At 35.8% G+C, this 20,583-nt stretch overlaps 1 non-coding gene across 1 annotated transcript; it reads right to left on the bottom strand.

Moving 5' to 3' along the window:
* Positions 1-8,748: 8,748 nt before the first annotated feature.
* On the bottom strand, positions 8,749-8,855 carry LOC116155059 (U6 spliceosomal RNA). The gene has a single exon (XR_004139089.2). It is a non-coding gene; the product is annotated as a U6 spliceosomal RNA (small nuclear RNA).
* Between the last annotated feature and the right edge of the window lie 11,728 nt (positions 8,856-20,583).

The following is a 20,583-nucleotide window of genomic DNA, read 5'->3' as shown; positions in this document are numbered from 1 at the left end:
TGTGGATTTCCCTTGTAACCTGGCACAGCAACTGCCAGTGCTCACTCAGTAAATAGCTGATTCGCAGGGCGAAGAATTCTGAAGTGAGCTATACCAGGGTTACCTTTCACATCTTACTCTGTCCTCTCTCCTGGTATTAAAACTTGTTTTTGCATCACTTTACTTTTTTTTTTTAAATGATTTTTAAACTTTATTTGGGCTATTGTTTAACCCCTTGAAACTGGATACTGTCCTTTTTCTGAACCCCTAGGAAGTGCTGAGCAGGTGCACAGGACGGCACTGGGTCTTAGAGTATTTAGTATCAGGCTCTGGGACCATTCCATTAGGCCGTTCAGCAGTGCATCCCTTCCTTTGCTAGGCTTCCAAGACGGCAGACTGTCTCCTGCTTCCTCCTGAATCTCTCTGCTCAATGCTTTTACTACAGTGGCCTGTGCAGTGCTCCATACCTGAAACTGAACCTCAGGCTTTCCCAGGTCAATGCCCCTCAATTGTAACATATTCCCTACGGAGCCTTCTTGGCCACTGCCCTTTGGAAAAACAATCAAATAGTGAGTACTTAGATTTTAATGACTTACAAGGTGCTACCTCTTCCATGAATACCAAGGAATATGTTTGTGTTTCTTTCAGCCTAAAGGAATGAAGTTTTAGCATTTCAGGCTTTATGGGGGAAGGGCAATCAGGGAGCTGTGTGTGTAGCAGGGAGGACATTCCAGCATCTGTGAATCATAACTCCTCTGCTGCATGAAAGACTAGCCCTGAAAATGAGTATTTATGCCTGGATACTGCAGACAAATACATCATACAAATATGAGAGTTGCCAGAATCCAGAGTTGGTACAAACACTTTGCCAACCATTAAGTGCTTTCCTTACAGAAGAATAGCTGCTTCTAGCACATACTAGGAATTGTGCTGTCTGAAAGAGATTGTCTAGAATGTGAATCGTATGTGTGACAGATAGGGAAAGTGCATTTCAGGGGAGCTGAGGAGGGATACTGGATTTTAGCAGAGATGGGGAAGGGGAAGTTTGTCAATTCTCATCATAATGTATCTAATCATCTAGCATCATCATCTGTTGAGATGGTAATGTTCCTGGGAGAGATGATATGTGAAACCACAGTAAAAAAAAAAAAAAAAAAAAAAAAAACCAAAAAACAAAAAACGATGCCTTTATCAACAATGAGGATAAAAGTTAGCTATCTGTCAGATTACTGAGGGATTATGGTATGAAATGGGAAACGTTTTGTTAAGGATGAGCAGAAAAGGAATAGTAGGTTTGTCTGCCTGAGGTGTGGCCGGGAAAGCCTGGTTCTGGGAGAGCATGGTACATGGCAGGCAGCTACCAAAACAGCGAAGGAATATGAGAGACTGGGGAGGAAAAAAACATGGGAGATGGCTGTGGGAACAACATGGTAACAGATTCCAAAGACACATTTCCTCTAGATTTCTCCCTTTGATAAATCATTTGGGCCATAAGCTTCAAGTTAATTTAAGCAGATCACATATGGTGTATCCTGAACCGGAGGTCATTTAATTGTGAGTACCTAACTCTGCTATTTTAGTGCAGCCTATGGGCTCAGCTGAATATTTCTATAATTAGTTGTGTGACATGGTGATATATTAAGTCTTTCTGGTTTTTGGTTTCCTCAACTATGAAATATGAATAGGATCATAGAAATTTTACAAGTAATTGATACAAAGTATTTGACAGCATTTTACACATACAAAATACTAAATGCTACATAAGAGAGCTATACATCTAGGAATATGTTACAAAGTATTTTATTACGAAGATTGACTCTTCCCACAGGATACTCCTAAAATTAATCTGCTATATGAATAAAATTACTATTAAGCTGTATGCCTATGTGGGTGCTGCAAGGCTGTCAGATTAAGTTACTCGATGAGTTGTTTTCGTTATGTCCATGACTCCCTCCAATTATAAGCATCTTATTATTCTGTATTTTTAGTAGCATATATACCACAGGGGACATTTTCAAAGAATTTCATCATCTTCTCTTAAAGCCTTATGTCCCATTAGTTATAAAATGATGCCTACAGTTTTAAAGGTCCAGCCTAAGAATTTTTAATCCCTTCTTTTTATTCATCTATTCATTCATCAGACATAAAATGTCTACTATAGGTCAGGATTTGAGCTATAAACTGATGATAAAATTTGCTATCTAATTACTTGATTCCACTCAGCCCTAAGAACAAATATTTTACCGTCTGGCCTTCTTAGTTTGTCTCAAGTCCTGTACAGAACCATTGTGTAACTCTAATAGTTTATAAATTCCTGGGACTTTTATTCTGCCATTAAATGTTATTTTTTAAAACATTTTTTATTGATTTGTAATCATTTTACAATGTTGTATCAAATTCCAGTGTAGACCACAATTTTTCAGTTATACATGAACATACATATATTCATTGTCACATTTTTTTCTCCGTGAGCTACCATAAGATCTTGTATATATTTCCCTGTGCTATACAGTATAATCTTGTTTATCTATTCTACAGTTTGGAATCCCAGTCTATCCCTTCCCACCCTCTGCCCCCTTGGCAACCACAAGTTTGTATTCTATGTCTATGAGTCTATTTCTGTTTTGTATTTATGCTTTGTTTGTGTTTTTTGTTTTTTAGATTCCACATATGAGCGATCTCATATGGTATTTTTCTTTAGCTTTCTGGCTTCACTTAGAATGACATTCTCCAGGAGCATCCATGTTGCTGCAAATGGCGTTATATTGTCAGTTTTTATGGCTGAGTAGTATTCTATTGTATAAATATACCACATCTTCTTTATCCGGTCATCCGTTGATGGACATTTAGGCTGTCTCCATGTCTTGGCTATTGTAAATAGTGCTGCTATGAATATTGGGGTGCAGGAAATGTTATTTTTAATTAAACAATTTGTGAGCATATAGCTATATGTGATTCAAAGGATAATAATAAACGAAAACCATGTCCCCAACACTCAACTTAAAAAGAAATATATATTTAGCAACAAAAGCCAAGGTAAACAGTGGGACTAAATTAAACTAAAAAGCTTCTGCACAGCAAAGGAAACCATCAGCAAAATGAACAGGCAACCTACCGAATGGGAGAAGATTTTTGTTGCCAGGGTCAATTTTCCTAATTGTAACATGCTTCCAAAAGTTTCAATCACCCCCTCATTTCCCATAGAATAAAATTCACATGTCATCTGGTGCTTAAGGGACAGTCTTGTCTTTATAGCTCCATTTCCTACTGATAACAGATATAAATATTCTGTATTAGCAAAAATAACATTAAATAATAGTAAATAAGTGAAAAGACAACTTATATGTGTACCACATATCCAATATGGGGTTAATATCCAAAATATATAAGGAATTTTTACAATCCAATAGCAAATAACAAAACAAAACAAACCCCAAATAACCCAATTGAAAAATGGTCTAATGACCTAAATAGACAGGTTTCCACAAAAGCATACAAATAACCCACAGGTATATGAAAAGCTGTTCAAAGTCACTCTTCATCAGGGAAATGCAAATCAAAACCACAACGAGGTATCACCTCACATCTGTGAGAATGTCTGTTATCAAAAAGACAAGAGATAACAAATGCAAGCAAAAATGTGGCGAAAAGGGAACCTTTTTGCACTGTTGTTAGGAATGGAAGCTGGTATAGACGATATGGAAAATAGTATGGCGATTCCTCAAGAAATTAAAAATAGAACCCTATATGACCCAGCACTTCCACTTCTGGGCATATATCCAAAAGAAATGAAAACAGGATATCAGAGATATATGCACTCCCATGGCCACTGCAGCATTATTTACAATAGCCAAGATATGAAAACAGAGTAAGTGTCTATCAATGAAAGAATGGAAAAAAAGAAAATTTGATTATATATATGTATGTGTGTATATAAATATAAAATCCTGTCATTTGAGACAACATGGATGAACCTGGAGGGCATTATGCTAAGTCAAATAAGCTAGACAGAGAAAAAACTACCACATGGTATGTGTGTATGTGTATGTATATATATACACATATGAAAAATTTGTCAACAATTCCTTTAAAGCTGCTTCTGCTCCCTTCCCAGATCACATCAACTTTCCTTCTCTACTACAGGTCTTCCTCAACTTATGATGGGGTTATATCCCCAAAACCCATCATAAGTTGAAAATGCCCTAAAATGAAAATGCAGTTAATACACCTAACTTACGAACATCATAGCTTAGCCTAGCCTACCTTAAATGTGCTCAGAACACTTCCTTAGCCTACAGTTGTGCAAAATCATCTAACATGGAGCCTATTTCATAATAAAATACTTACTATTTTATGTAATTTATTGCCTACTGTACTGAATGTGGAAAAACAGAATGTTGTGTGTTGGGTGTTTACCCTCGTTGATTGCATGACTGACTGAACTGAGGCTTGCTGCCTCTGTCCAGCATCACGAGAGAGTACTGTTATGATATGTACGCTAGCCTGGGAAAAGATCAGAATTCAGTATTCAAAGTATGCTTTTTACCAGATGTGTATTGCTTTTGCACCATCGTGAAGTTGAAAAATTGTAAGTCAAACCATTGTAAGTAGGGGACTGTTTGTACACATAAATTCTAAAATGAAACTTTCTTGTCTCAACATTGTTGGTGCAATTCATCCATGTTGCTAGGTTTTGGATAGTTCATTCATTTTTCACTGCTAGACACTGTTCTACAGTTTGTTTTCAAATTCTTCAGTAAATGGATATGTAGGCATTTGCTATTTTTCGTTTCTTTGTTTTTGTTTCATTTTGAGCTTTTGCTGTTGAGGACAGTTCTGCCATGAACATTCTTATCCACCTGCCCTGTTAGAATATAAGGCAAGTTTCCCAAGGTTGTGTACATAGGAGTGGAATAGCTATTTTGTAGGGTAGGCACTCTTTTAACTTTGCTGGATAATGCTAAACTATGTCCCATGGTGTTTGTACCAAACTACACTGCTACCACAATATATGAGTTCTCAGTTTTCCAGAGACTTGCCAAAATCACTGACAACTTAATTTTTGACAACCTGGTGAACGTAAGTGGACACAAGTGGTGAGCATAAGAGCATACATATATCATTGTGGTTTTAATGTGCATTTTCTTGATTAGTAAAAATACACCTTTTTATATGTTTATTGATCATTTATAAATATCTCCCCTTCTGTACACAGTTTATGACATGACCATTTTTTGTCTTTTTCTTGTTGATTCATAGATTGTGTGTGTGTCTTTGACGCTTGGCTTTTTACTTTTTTTAATGGTTAAAAAATCAAGAAGTCAGTTACAATGTCAATTTCTGGTTTACAGCACAATGTCCCAGTCATGCATATAGATACATATATTCATTTTCATATTCTTTTTTATTAAAGGTTATTATAATATATTGAACGTAGTTCCCTGTGCTATACAGAAAAAACTTTTTAAAATCTGTTTTTATAGATAGTGGGTAACATTTGTAAATCTCAAACTCCCAAATTTATCCCTTCCCACCGACTTTCCTCCAGTAACCATAAGATTGTTTACTATATCTGTGAGTCTGTTTCTATTTTGTAGATGAGTTAATTAGTGTCCTCGTTTTCTTTTTTAGATTCCACATATGAGTGATATCATATGGTATTTTTCTTTCTCTTTCTGGCTTACTTCACTTAGAATGACGATCTCTAGGTCCATCCATGTTGCTGCAAATGGCATTATTTTATTCTTTTTTATGGCTGAGTAGTATTACACTGTATAAATATACCACCTCTTCTTTATCCACTCATCTGTTGATGGCCATTTAGGTTGCTTCCATGTCTTGGCTATTGTATATAGTGGTGCTTTGAACATTGGGGTGCATGTATCATCTTTTTGAATAAAGAGTACCCTCTGGATATATACCCAGAAGTGGGACTGCTCGATCACGATAGGTCCATTTTTAGTTTTTTGAGGAATCTCCATACTGTTCTCCATAATGGCTGCACCATACTACATTCCCACCCGCAGTGTAGGAGGGTTCCCTTTTCTCTACAGCCTCTCCAGCATTTATCACTTGTGGACTTTTGAATGATGGCCATTCTGACTGGTGTGAGGTGATACCTCATTATAGTTTGACTTGCGCTTCTCTGATCTTTAGTGATATTGAGCATTTTTTCATGTGCCTATTGGCCATTTGTATGTCTTCATTGGACAATTGCTTGTTCAGGTCCTCTGACCATTTTTGGATTGGGTTTGTTTTTCTCTTGTTAAGTTGTAGAGCTATTTATATATTCGGGAGATCAAGCCTTTGTCAGTTGCATCATTTGCAAATATTTTCTCTCATTCCGTAGGCTGTCATTTTGTTTTGCTTATGGTTTCCTTTGCTGTGCAAAAGCTTGTAAGTTTAATTAGGTCGCATTTGTTTATTTTTGCTCTTATTTCTATTGCCTGGGTAGACTGCCCTAGGTGAACATTGCTAAAACTTTAAGTCAGAGAATGTTTTGCGTATGTTCTCTTCTAGGAGGTTAATGGTGTCTTGTCTTTTATTTAAGTCTTTTATATTTTGAATTTTGATGAACTAGAGTTCTTAATTTTAATGTAGTCAAATGTATCAGTTTCTTCCCTTTGGACTTAGATTTTTTGGTCCTCTGAAAAAACTTGTCTTTTATCACAACATCATGAAAATCTTAATCTATCTGGAATTACATATATATATATATTAAAATTATATATATATAAAATTATATATATATTAAAATTATATATATATTAAAATTATATATATATATATATATATATATATATATATATATATATATATATATATATATATATATATATAAAAAATGGGAGATAGGGATCCAGTTTCAAAGTTTTTTTCCCTGTGTGGGAACCAAGTATTCTAGCACCACTTATCTGCAATGCTAGTTCTCTTATAGTTCAAACATTACTGTCGCTGTGGATCTTTTTCTGGACTCTTTATTCTGGTCCATTGATCCATTTGTTAATTTCTGAAGCAATACAATGCTGCCTTAATAATTCTGTCTTTCTAAAACTCTCGACACAGAGAAAGATAAATCTTCCCACCTACCTTATCATTCTTATTCTGGAGCATCTTGTTTTTGTTTCCATATTCTTTTCTCTTCATTATATATACATACTTATTTATGATATTATGTATAATTTTTCTTTAAATTAAAATTTACCCAGGTAATACATTCACATGGTTAAAAAATCAAAAAGCATAAGGTAGTGTGCTGTGAAAATGCATCCTCCTGTCCCTGTTACCTCGCTACACAGTTCCATTCCTATAAGTAGCTGTTACTAGTGTATTAAGCAGACACGTGAATAAAGTCTCTCTTTTTAAGTAGTATTCTGAATGTTCCCTACTTTGCTTTATCTCTAATAATAGATTTGTATATCTTCCTTATTAGTATATAAAGACCTTCCTTTTCCTTTTCTATAGCTAGAAAGTATTCAATTTTAAGACCATACCATAATTTATTTTATTAGGCTCCTAATGATGAAGTTTTAGGTCTTTTCTAATATTTTTCAATTAGAAAAATGCTGAAATTACTATCTTTTAATGTACATTTCACACAATGCAAGTAATTCTGTATAGGATAAATCTGAAGAAGCAAAGTTCTGTATGTGTTTATCATTTTGATGGATATTCCTATCACTTTACAGTCCTAAAAGCAATCTAAGAGAGTCGCTGTTTTTCCAGTTACCAGTACACTGTATTATCAAACCTTGCCCTTCGCACAACTTAAGTGAAATATAGTATAGTAATGAATCTTTAAATAACACGTTTATTACCATTATTAAACATTTATGCATCTTCATATGTTTAAGAGCTATATGTGTTTTCTGTGGCCTGTATATTAAAATCATTTTGTTCATTTTTTCTATCAGATCTATTCATTTTTTAATAATAATTTTACATTTTATATATATCAATGAAATTAACCATTTTTCTGTGATGGGTGTAGAAAATACTTCCCCCCAGTTTATAATTTGTCTTGATTCTTTTTTCCCATCTTGATTTTCTAACCATGTAGGAAGATTTAATTTTTTTGTTGTTAAATTTATAAATCTTTGATTTTCTGATTCTGTGTTTAGTATATAGTTAGAATGCTCTTCTTCATGCTCCCACTGCTGTAAAAAATTCCCATGATTTCTTCAAGGACCTGATGGTTTCATATTTCTAATCTGAATATGTTCTTCACTTAGAATTAATCCTGTTAAAATGTAAGGTATGATTAATTTATTTCTAGATGATTGTCCATTCTCCAAATAGATTTATTAAAGTGTGAACCTCTTATTCACTGATTTGATAGACCACATTAGTCATATACTGTGTCCGTTATCTATTGCTGCATAACAAACCATTCACACACAGCATGGCTTAAAACAGTAATCACTTTATTTGCTCACATCTCTGGGGGTTGACAATTTAGACTGGGCTGAGCTGCTGGGTGGTTCTGCTGGTCTCCTGTCTGGTCACTCATGTGACTTGGTACTGACTGGTCTAGGGGGTCCCTACTACTTTCCTGAATTTATCTTATTATTTACAATTTAAAAAAATGTATTATCTTGGATTTTATTATCTACACATAATGATCATTTTCTTCCTCCTTTCCCATTTTTATGTTGCAAATTTCTTTCCATTGTCTCACTGAGTTTTCTACTACTTCCAGACAATGTTAAATAATTGTGGTAATAATGCGCATCCTCTTCTTCTTTTTTTGTTGTTGTTTTGTTTGTTTACATATGGAAGGAAGGCTTCATGAATTTGCATGTCATCTTTGTGCAGGGACCATGATAATCATCTCTATATTGTTTCAGTTTTAGTGTATGTGCTACCAATGTGAAGACTCCTCTGTTCTTTTTAAAAATAGCTTTATTGAGGTATAATTGATTACAGAGAACTACATATACTCAATGTGCACAATTTGAAGAGTTTGTACATATGCAAACTCCCACGATACCATCACCACTGTGAAGATAAGAGACATATCCAACACCTCCCAGAGCTTCCTTGTGTCCCTATTGTTAACTGTAGCCACTATGTCGTAGAGAAGATCTCTGTAACTTATTTAATAACATAAGTGAAACTTTATACCCACTGAATAACAACTTCCCAAATCTCCCACCCCCTAGCTCATGAAACTGCTACTGTATTCTCTGCTACAGTGACTTTGACTGTTTTAGACACCTCATATATAAATGGAATCATGTACTATTTTTCCTTCTGTGACTGGCTTACTTCACTTAGCAAATGTCCTCAAGGTTCATCCACACTGTTACACATTGCAGGATTTTTTTCTTTTTAAGGCTGATTAATATTCAATCCTACGTACATACCACATTTTAAAATTAAATCATCTATTGATAAACACTGAGGTTTTTTTCCATATCTTGGCTACTATGAATAATGCTACAGAGAACATGGGAGTGCAGATACCTCTTTGAGATCCTGATTTTAATTCTTTTGGATATATACCCAGAAGAGGGATTGCTGGATCATATGGCGGTTCTATTTTATATTTTTTAAGGAACCTCTACACTGTTTTCCATAGTGGCTGCACCAGTTTACATTCCCCCACCAACAATGTATAAGGGTTCCTATTTCTTTACAACATTGTCAACACTTATCCTTCATTTGCCATCCTGGCAGATGTGAGGTGCCATCTCATTGTAGTTTTGATTTGTATTTCCCTAGTAATTAATGATGTTGAGTATCTTTTCTGTTGGCCATTTGCATGTCTTCTTTGGAGAAATGTCTGTTCAGTCCTTTAATCATTTTAAAAATTAGGTTATTTATTTATGGCTATTGATTTGTAGGAATTCCTTACATATTTTGAAAATTAATCCCTTATCAAACATGGCTTGCAAATATTTTCTCCCATTCTGTAGCCTGCCTTTTCATCCTGATGGTTCCTTTGCTGTGTGGAAACTTTGTAGTTTGATGTAATCCCACAAATTTATTTTAGCTTTTTTGCCCATGCTTTTGGCATCATATCTAAGAAATCATTTCCAAGACCAAGGTCAGGAGGCTTTCTATTACGATTTCTTTTAGGAGTTTTACAGTTTCAGGTCTTAAGTGTAAGTCTTTAATCTGTTTTGCATTGATTTTTGTGTATAGTTTAAGGTAGGGGTCCAATTTAATTCTTTTGTATGTGGATACCCAGTTTTCCCAACACCATTTATTGAAGAGACATTCTCCCATTGTGCGTTCTTGTCACCCCTGTCAAAGATCAGTAACAGTATATCCATGAGTTTATTTCTGGGCTCTGTATTCTGTTCCATTTGTCTGTATGTCTGCTTTTATGTCAGTACGTTACTAATTTAATTACTGTAGCTTTGTAAAATATTTTGAAATTAAGAAGTGTCATACTTCCAGCCTTGTTCTTTCTCGAGATCACTTTGGCTATCCTGGGTCTTTTGAGGTTCTAGATGAATTTTAGGATTTTTTTTCTATTTCTGTAAAAAAAAAAAAAAGCCATTGGAATTTTGGTGGGGATAGCATTTGAATCTATAGGTTGCTTTGCAAAGTTTGGCATTTTAACATAATTCTTCCAATCTACAGACACAGGATATCTTTCTTTTTATTTGTTTTTTCTTCAGTTCTTTCATACATGTTTTATAGTTCTCATTACACAAGTATTTTACATGTCACAAAAGGAATATTAAGAGGGAAGTTTATATCAATAAACAGCTACATTTAAAAAGAAGAGACATTTCATATAAACAGCCTAACATTACACCTCAAGCAATTAGAAAAAGAACAAATTAAGCCCAGAATTAGCATAAGGAAACAATAAAAATTAGAGTAGAAATAAATGAAATTGAGACCAGAAAAATAATAGGAAAAAATCAATGAACCAAATAGTTGGTGTTTTGAAAAGATCTGTCAAAAATCAATTTGAGAAGTCTTTAGCTATACTAAAAAAAAGAGGAAATATTCAAATTAATAAAATCAGAAATGAAAGAGGAAACATTACAACTGATACTATAGAAATAGAAAGGATCATGAAGATACCATGAGCAATTATATGACAATACACTGTATAATGTAGAAAAAATAAATTCCTAGAAACATACAACCTACCAAGACTTTTAGTAATTCTAATTCAAGAAATAGAAAATTTGAACAGAACAATAATGAAAAAGGAGGTTGAATCATCAGTGAAAAACTTCTCAACATAGAAAATCCCAAACGGCCTCACTGGTGAATTCTACCAAACACTTAAAAAGAATTAAGGCCAAACTTTCTCAGATTCTTCCAAAAAACTGAAGAGGAAAGAACATTTCCCAACCACTTTATGAGGTCAGCATTACCCTGATGCCAAAGCCATACAAAGACACTACAAGGAAAGAAAACTACTAATCAGTATTCCTGATGAAAATGAATGCAAGTATCCTCAACAGAATACTAGCACATTAATTCAACAACACATTAGTAGGATCATACATTATAATCAAGTAGAATTTATCTCTGGCATGCAAGGATGTTTCAGTATATGTAAATCAGTGTGATACACTATAGTACTAAAATGAAAGATCACAATCTCAATAGATAAAAAAACATTTTTAGCAAAATTCAACACCCTTTTATGATAAAAATGCTCAACAAACTAGGTATAAATGGAATGTACCTCAATGAAATAAAGGCCATTTACAACACTCCCACAGGTAACATTTTCAGTGGTAAAAGGTTTAAAGCTTTTCCTCTAAGATCAGATGCTTACTCTTGCCACTTCTCTTCAAAAGAGTACTTAAAGTGCTGACCAGGGCTTTTAGGCCAGAAAAAGAAATAAAAGGAATTCAGATTAGGAAGGAAAAGGTAAAATTATATGTTTGCGGATTACATGATCTTATATGTGGAAAAACCTAAAGATCTACCAAAACACAGTTAGAATAAACTAATTCAGTAAAGCTGCAGGATATAAAATCAACATACAAAAATCAGTTGCATTTCTATAGGTAAAAAAGGAACTATTTGAAAAGGGAATTAAGAAAAGAATTCCATTTACCATAGCATCAAAAGAATAAACTCTTTCCTCTTTTCTTGACTTTGGTTGGTTGGAATGCTTCCAGTGGTTTCTCCATTAACTGTAACCTGTGTTTTGAATATAAATATATTTTTCATATTAAAGAAATAGTCATCTCACATGAATGTATTTTTAAAATCAGGAATAGATGTTGAATTGTGTCGGTGTTGTTTTTTAGCATCTATGAAAATGATGAAAGAGAGACAGTGTACCCCTAACGGTTTGGAAGATAGTCTGAACTCAGTTATTGCTTGGGTTCCAGAAAGTGCTTCTGTCACTAAGTGTATAATCATGGGGAAGTTCCTTAATGCTTCTCAATAACAGTTTCTTTATCTATGAAATGAAGAGAATAATGATTCTTATTTCATATTGATGTTATGAAGACAGCTAGTTAATATATGTAAAGTGCTTTAGAATAATGCCTGCTATATGGGACACACTAGAAAACTGTTAACATTATTATGTTATTATTTTTCTCATTTGAACTGTTGATACAATAAATTATATTAGATTTAGTCCAAAGGAACCTTCTTTGCATTTCTTGAATAAACTTCATCTAGCTTTTAGTCCTTTAACACCTGAATTATATTGTTACGTATTTCATTTAGGATTCTTGCACTGATGTTAATATATTAGTTTGGTCTATAGTTTCGTTTTCTTAGGCAATCTTTGACATGTTTGATATCAATGTAACACTTAATAAAATGCGTACATTTTCTACATTCAGGAACAATTAGGAGCTCCTTAAATAGTTGGCATGCTTTCCATATGTGAAAACATCTGGATCTGGAGTATTTTTTGATGGGGTAGTTCACTGACAGTTTGTTTGTTTTATGGATATTATTTAGGTTTTCTGTTTCTTCTAGAGTTAGATACATCTTATAATTTATATTTTCCTACATAATGTCCATCACAGTTTTCAGAATCTGTCTATATAACATTAAGCAAAGAATACATAATCTTATATTTTCCTTTAAGTCTGTGATTATATCCTCACAATAAGCTTATTTTGTGATTTTTTTGTGCTTTCTGTTTTGTCTTTTTTCTTCAGTTTGTTAGCTAGTGGTACTCACTGTGTTTTCTTCCCAACTGTCAGCTTTGAATTTATTTTTCTATTACCTCTTCTATTTATCCATTATCTATTCTCTAGCTCACATATTTTTTGCCTTTTCTCTATCAATTTCTTCCTTCTGCTTCCCACTGTTTAAATTAGGTTTTCTTTTCCTTAATTTTTAGGTTAAATATTTTTATTCTTTATTGTTTTTAATGTATTTAAGATTATGGGTTTTCTTATAAGCCCTGTTTTATTTACTATTCCAGTTTTGATATACAGTATTTTAGGAATTTCTGGGTTTTAAAATTTTTTTTCTTTGTATTCGGGTTTTCTCTCTTATTTAAGAATTTCTTAAAAAGAGTTTTAATTTCCAGGTGGTAGGATTTTTCGTGTGTTCTGATTTGGTGTTAATTTCTAGTTTTACTATATTGTGTTTAGAGAATATAATCTGTAAACTATTTAAGGAATTTTTGAAGTTTTCTTTGTGGCATAATATTTGGTTAATTTTGGGAACTGTTTTATGTGTCCTTGATCTGTCATGGTGAGAATTATATAGATAGGTTAATTAAAGTCTCCTTACTAGTTTGTTTCTACCAGTTTCCTCTTTATCTCCTGTGGTTTTTGCTTTAAGATATTGATGTTAAATTATTTGCTATAACTGTTTTATAATTATTGTTGACAGAACATTTAACATTATAAAGTGCTCTTTGTTTTCCAATGTTTTTAAATTTGTATTTAATCTTGTGTTAAAATAAAACCATTTTCTTCTTTTTTTGTTTTTGCATCTACTAGTATATATTTACTTAGTCTTTGATTATCAATCTTTTTCAGTAACTTTATTTTAGGCGTGTGCCTTGTATTCAGTATAAATGTGAGTTTTGCTTCATTATTGGACAGATTTTTTCTTTTATTAGGTAACAGTAGTGCATTACATTTACTTATTTAACTTACGTTTACTTTTAGTTTTGCCTATTAATTTCTGAAATTTTCTCTGTTTTAGTAGCTTTTAAGGGACCTTGCCTATTTCGTTTTCTTTTTCGTAAGTGCTTCTTTTAATATTTAGTAATATTTATTTCTGGTTGTAGTCTATTACCACTCGTGGCCATTCCCATTCCCCATATACATATTTTCCTGAATTGTAGAAGCTGGAAACAAAGAGAGCCTCCGCTTTCATTTATCTCTTGCTGCTAGGTTTGATTGCAAGTTAGTTTTCTCTAGAATAAACCAGGCCAATAACAAGAACTTGAATAAACGGGAGGACAGGGTGACACTAGCAAGGTGGCAAGTAAAATTGTACATGTGAGAGTGTTTGCTTCTGCTAGGTTCCACATTCCAGTGGAGAAGCCTTCCTAGATGTGATTAACTCCCAGACAGATAACTTAGACTGCAGCTTTCTCTTTCTCCTCCCATATATACTGATCTCCTGGACTTCAGACCCAATGACTGTTTTTGGACTAATGGTGTTGATACGGCCTTCCTTTCAGTAGGTAACCTCTGGCAAGACTTCTCAGACATAAAGAACTTCAGTACCATATAGATCCCTCATTAACCAGAATCTAATTCTGGTCTTGTAGTTTATCCTTTTCAATTCTTAAACCAAGGATGATAATTCCTAATAAATAATTGACTGAGCATACATCCTGTAGCTTGGAGAAGCTGTAGATCATTTGCAGGACAAAACCCTAAGAGCAACCAGAATGTCTGACAGATTATCATAACCTTTCACACGTCATCACAAAGAAACATGGTGGATGTCATTGGATATTTCAGGCATAATTTAGTCCCCAGCTTTGAGTGAGGGCAATTTCATAGAGTGTTGAGGGCAGAGCAAAAAAATGAAACAAAGTTAAAAGCTAAATGAGGGAAGGACACAGGAGAGCAGTAAGTGTGTACCATTTTTTCCCAAAGCTTGAGAGTGAAGAGGAAGAAAGATAAGGTGGTCACAAGAACAAAGTGGAACAAGGGAGGGTTTGTAAAATGTAAATTACTGGACTGTTTCTATTCTGATTGGAAAAACTGAGTCAAAGGAAAACCAGTGAAGATATGGAAGAAAGGAGATTAGTGTTAGAAATTGTCTAGGTGGATCTAGAGCACAGGCAGGATGATTAACCTCAGGCATAAGGAAAATACTGCTTCCATCATGTTGGGGAGATGGAGGCAAATCTGGATGAAGTTGGTTAAGTCTGCATCTTTTGTGGCAGAACACTGAGTTCTCATTTGCTTGCTTCGGTTTGGTTTGTGACATGGGAAATAAAGTCATCGGGTGAGAAAGTAAGAAAAACAAAGTGTGGTTTAAGATCTGAAGCATTTGGAAAAGATCTGGAATAGTTCCTGTGTGTAATTGGCACAAAAGAGATGGGTAGGAACATTTAAAAATCAAGTTCCTAACAATAATCCTGACCTGACCCTGGAGGCACTTAGCAAATTTTAGTGTGCATTATGATGTTAAAACGTGTTCACTTTTAAGGCTGCTCAGCCCAATTGTGAAGTCTCAGAATCTGACAAATTTGCTTGTGTTTCTGAGACCCTGTCCTGTTTACTCAAGTTTTGTTACTGGCCTCCTGTTTTGTTCCTCAAGCTGAGTTCTTCTGTTTACTAAATTCTTGTTCCCATATCAGTGGATTAGTGACCCATCTGATACCTTGGTATGTCAGTTTTTTTTTTTTTAATGTATAATGAAACAAACCATTCCTAAACTTGGTGACTTAAAATAACAAACATTAATTATATAATTCTGTGTGCTGGCAATTTGGACTTGGCTTTGCTGGGTGGTTCTTCCTCTGGTATTGGTCAGGGTCATTCATGTGCTGCAAAGAGTTGCTGGTCAACTAGATGACTCTGCTGCTGATGGCTGGCAGAGGTATGCTGGCTGGGTGATAAGGATGACAGGGACATAAACCTCTCATCATTCAATTGGTTAGCTGGGGAATCTTCACATGGTAGTGATGGCTGGGGTTCCACAAACAGTAAGAGATAAGACAAGCCCCAAGGAGAAAGTTACTTTTAAGCATCTAATTGCAACATGTTGGACAAAATAAGTCAAATCGGTAGAGAATCGATGGATGGAGAACAGATCTAACCTCTTGATGGCATGAGCTAAAATTGACATTGCAAAAGGGCCATTTGTAAAATCAACTACCTCGCACTTCCTGCCTAGTTTGGGGCATGCCTTGCTCTCACCCGTCAGCCCCACATCAAGTGCCAGTCTCTGTGGCTTAGGGCACAGCTACTTACATTCACTGGCAGATCTCCAAGTTGCTGTCTATCTGGACTCCTCAGTGTTTACATACAGAGGATTCCTCATTTCTGTGTCTACCCACCTGACAGTATATCCTTTCACATTGTCTTAAACACCCTTCACCACATCCCCATGGCTTCTGGGTACTTGTATTCATTGTGACATAAAATACATGGTGAGTCTCTTGCCTCGTCTATCACATCACACTGTTTTTAGCAGTGGCAGCTGGGTAAGTGCCCTATCTTTCCTACCCTTTCTCCGTGCCGCCTCTGCCTCATTCTGCCCTCAGTCCATATTGCCACCCTTTGTCAGGACAGGTTCTCACCCCATTTTCCCCTCTGTTTACTTTCTAGTCTCAGGATCTGATCCTCTGTGCGCTTCACTTAGGTCTGAATAGCTAGTGTGCCTCGCCAACCCATTCTAGAAAGATACAGACTAGTAAACTGTCTAGCTCAGACGGAGCAAGCACAGTCAAGCCTTGCTTACAGTTGTAGAAAAACTGAACTAGTGGCAGAATAGGAAATTCTGGTGTGGTACATTACACTCAGTCTGCGGTTTGCTTTCAGTGTAAATAAAATTGATCTGTTATGTCGCCGCACCTTTGTGATCTTGAGGTGTGTAGGGGTGTGTGTGTGTAAAGATGGGAAGGGGGCAAAACAAATGAACCAAGGAAGTGAAAGAAAAAACATGAAAGGGAATTCAAAGGAGAAAGTATCTGAAGACAGATGCCTCATACCAGAGGCCTGTAAATTTGTGAGCATGTGTGTAAAGTTGTCCATTATACACTTAGGTTTTATCAGTCACTCAACATGTGTTTATTGGGTGTCTGCTGTGAGAGCCACACCATTCTAGAGGTTATGAAGTTGACCCCAGGGACAAGTATTGCACTGGATATAATTCCATCACTGGCCTGGTTCAGCCTTTTTGGAGTAAGAATCTGGCGTAAGAAAAGGTGAAAGAGAGGAGCCAGGAGGTTCCCACATGCACCCTCGGCTGATTGAAACCATACCCTCTCCTGTGAAACACTCCGTCTGACTTTACTGTCACGAGATAAAACATCATTCTTCTCCCTCCTCTCCATGTGGAGATGTCTTATAGATGATTCTGCTTTTACCAAAGACCTCCTGTGTAAGATGAGAGGAACAAGTATCAGGTCGTCGGCCAACTAGGAGACAAGGGCTAGGAAAGGCTTGGTTGGAGGTTACTGGAAATTAGTTCCACTTAGAAAAGCCTGGAGGCAGAAGTGTTAGTTGAAAATCAGGACATCTTGTTTCTGGTTTTGGTTCTGTCACTTTCAAAGCCTAAGTCTCTCAACTTCAAAACAGGACTGAGGGACCTGCATCCCATCAGGAAGGAAAGTACAGAAGTGACACAGTGTCTAACTGTCTTCTTCCAGCTAGAGATCTGGCACCTTCTATGGAAGCAGAAGGAAGGAGAAGTCATGTCGCTTTCAGATTCCAGGGTTCTTCTTTCACCTGAATTGTTTATTATTAAAATTAATAGCATTCAGTACCTCCTTATGGCAAACACTGTATTAGGCAACTGACACAGACCGTCTTACTTAATGCTCAAAACAGTCTGTATTTTTATTCCTGCTTTGCAGATGAGTACACTGAGGTTACCAAATTCTATTCACTATCAAAGCCCGTGGACTGTACATGGGAATCATGACAGAATGAAAGAATATTAAGTCTGAAGAAAACTGGTAAATCAACAAATACAGCTTCCCATTATAACCCAGAACTTCCTGCAACAGCCCTGATACATGCTATTTGCCTTTGTTTGAATGCACTATCAGGGCAGTGTCAAGTGAACTGGGAACCCTGGATCTAAAAGTCAGAGGCTGGATTCCAATTCCAGCTTTGCTAAGTACTAATTAACTGTGTACTCATCTTGGCCAGGTTACTTAACATTTTTAAGCATCAGTTTCTTCATCTATAAACCAGAGAGAATACCCAAATACAGTATTATGATGATGATGAAATAAGATGATACATTTGAACATTCATTCACTCATTCAATAAATTTCATTTGTTGCTTTTTCTATGCCAGTCACTCTGCTGCACACAGTGGATGCAGTAGTGAACAAAACAGACATGGTCCCTGCCCTTGCGAAGGCTGCAGTTCAGTGGGAGACAGATCACTAGGGCTGGGACAGGGGTAAAGGAGGGAGACATTTGTCTCTGATGCAGGTTTTAAGGGGGTGCCAAAAAATCAGTCGTCAAGATCACTAATATTTTTTAAAAAAGAAAAAATTCCATATAGAAAAAAAAATCAGAAGATTACATTTCAGGATCAATATTATCATCTTTCCTTTTGTCTCCGGCTCCAGTATGGCTCAGCATGGTGCTTCAGATGACAGATGAGTCAGTACATACGAAAACAAAACCAAAAAAGTATACAGAAGAATTTTAGCTGGTGAAGAACGGGGAGATGATCTCAGGTAGAGGGAACCGTATTTGCAAAGGCCCCGAGGTGGGAAAGTGCTTACAGAAGCTCAGAGCCCAAAATAAAGTAGGTATTGTTAGACTATAAGGGTCAGTGGTCAGGGCCAGTTATGCAGGACTGGGTGGCCCCAGGGATGGACTTGGGGCCGTATTCTAAGTGCAGCGGGAAACCACAGTAAGATTTGAAACAAGGCAGTAACCTATGTTTGTTTTTAAAAATACCATTCTGGTTGGTAGGAAGAGACGGGTGAGGGAGGAGCAGAAGCATGAAGACCAGCTAAGAAGCTGCTGCACCTGTCTGGCCTGCTCTAATGCGGTCATTCCTGAGCATGCTAGGCAGTAGGAATACAGCATGGGGCTTTGTCAGTCTGTGTGTGGCCTTCAGCAAGTTATTTTTCCTCTCTGATCTACAGTGTCCTTATCTATAAACTGGAGAAAATAACAGTAATCACTGCATATGGTTGTGAAGATTAACTTAGATAATGCATGTAAAATGCTTAGAATAGTACATGGCAAATAGTAAGTGACAAATAAATGTTTGTTTAGAAATTCTTTCATATTTATCTTTATATTCCTGTCACTGCCTAATCCAACACCTCTCTTCTAGCAGGTGCTCAGTAAAGATGCAGTGAATTAAAATGTTGTGGCTGATTTGCTGCCAGGAGCTTATGTATTCAGTTATGTTTTTCATTAGTGGGGAATAATCCTGTTAATATTTCTCAGTATTTTTCAGCTATCCCTTGCTCTCCAACTCCACCCTAATTCTGGCTTTCATAATCTCTTGCATAAACATATAACTCATGTTACTGGCTCCAGACTTCTCTATCTCCAGTTAACCCTACATATTACTACAAGCCTTGTTTTTCTGAATACAGACCAGTTCGTGTAATTTCCCTTCTCAGAAACTTTCTGGGCTTCCTAGTGACAAAGGCTGACCTTTCCATCTTCAGCTGCTCATCCCATAATGCCTCTCGCAAGACTTTATGCTCCTTCCCCCTGTTTCCTCTATAAGAAATGCACTCCCCACCTTCATCAATCTGTTAAAATTCATGTAACAAATATAGTTAATGTGCCACCTCTATGAAGTACTTTCTGACCCTGCAATAAGAAAAACAAAAAACAAAAATCAATCTCTCCCTCTTCCTTCTGTTGCTCTTATGCATTAGATTCCTATCTCTCACATGGAATTCTCCACATTACCCAGGATCCACATCTCGTCTCCGGGTAAAGTGAAGAAACATGGCTCCAAATGATGGGAACAATAGTTGTAGGTCATTTAACAATTAAGAATAACTTTCTATGAATCTAGTAGACTTGCCTCAAATCCCAGCTGACTCTATGGTGTTACAAATTAATTAACCCTTCTGAGCTTCAGTTTCCTTACCTGTAAAACTGGAATAGAAAACCCGAATCCACTGTACTATTCTGAAGAATACATTAGAAAATATATTTGAAGCTTCTGGTTCAGAATGGGCACATGATAAAGAGTGCTGTTGTTATTAGTGTGGTACATGGAGCAAGTATGGGACTTGGAGTTAGACAGACTCAGGACCAAATGACAGCTTAGCTGTATTCTGGTTGTCTTTGGGCAAATCTTTTACCCTCTCAGTTTCTTCACTGGAGATAACAATACACATTAATCAAAGGGCTTTTGTTAGGAGGAGAAAGTGACAGTAATAATGTATGAACAGTGTACGTTTGATGAGTACTCCCCATGAAAGAGGAGCTATTCTAAAAGCTTTACATATATCAGTTAACTTCATCCCCAGTTTTATGAGGCAAGTATTATTACTATCTCCTTTCTATAGAT

Source organism: Camelus dromedarius, chromosome 9 (genome assembly GCF_036321535.1).
Source record: "Camelus dromedarius isolate mCamDro1 chromosome 9, mCamDro1.pat, whole genome shotgun sequence".
NCBI lineage: Eukaryota > Metazoa > Chordata > Mammalia > Artiodactyla > Camelidae > Camelus > Camelus dromedarius.
This window is presented reverse-complemented; position numbering and strand designations above follow the sequence as displayed.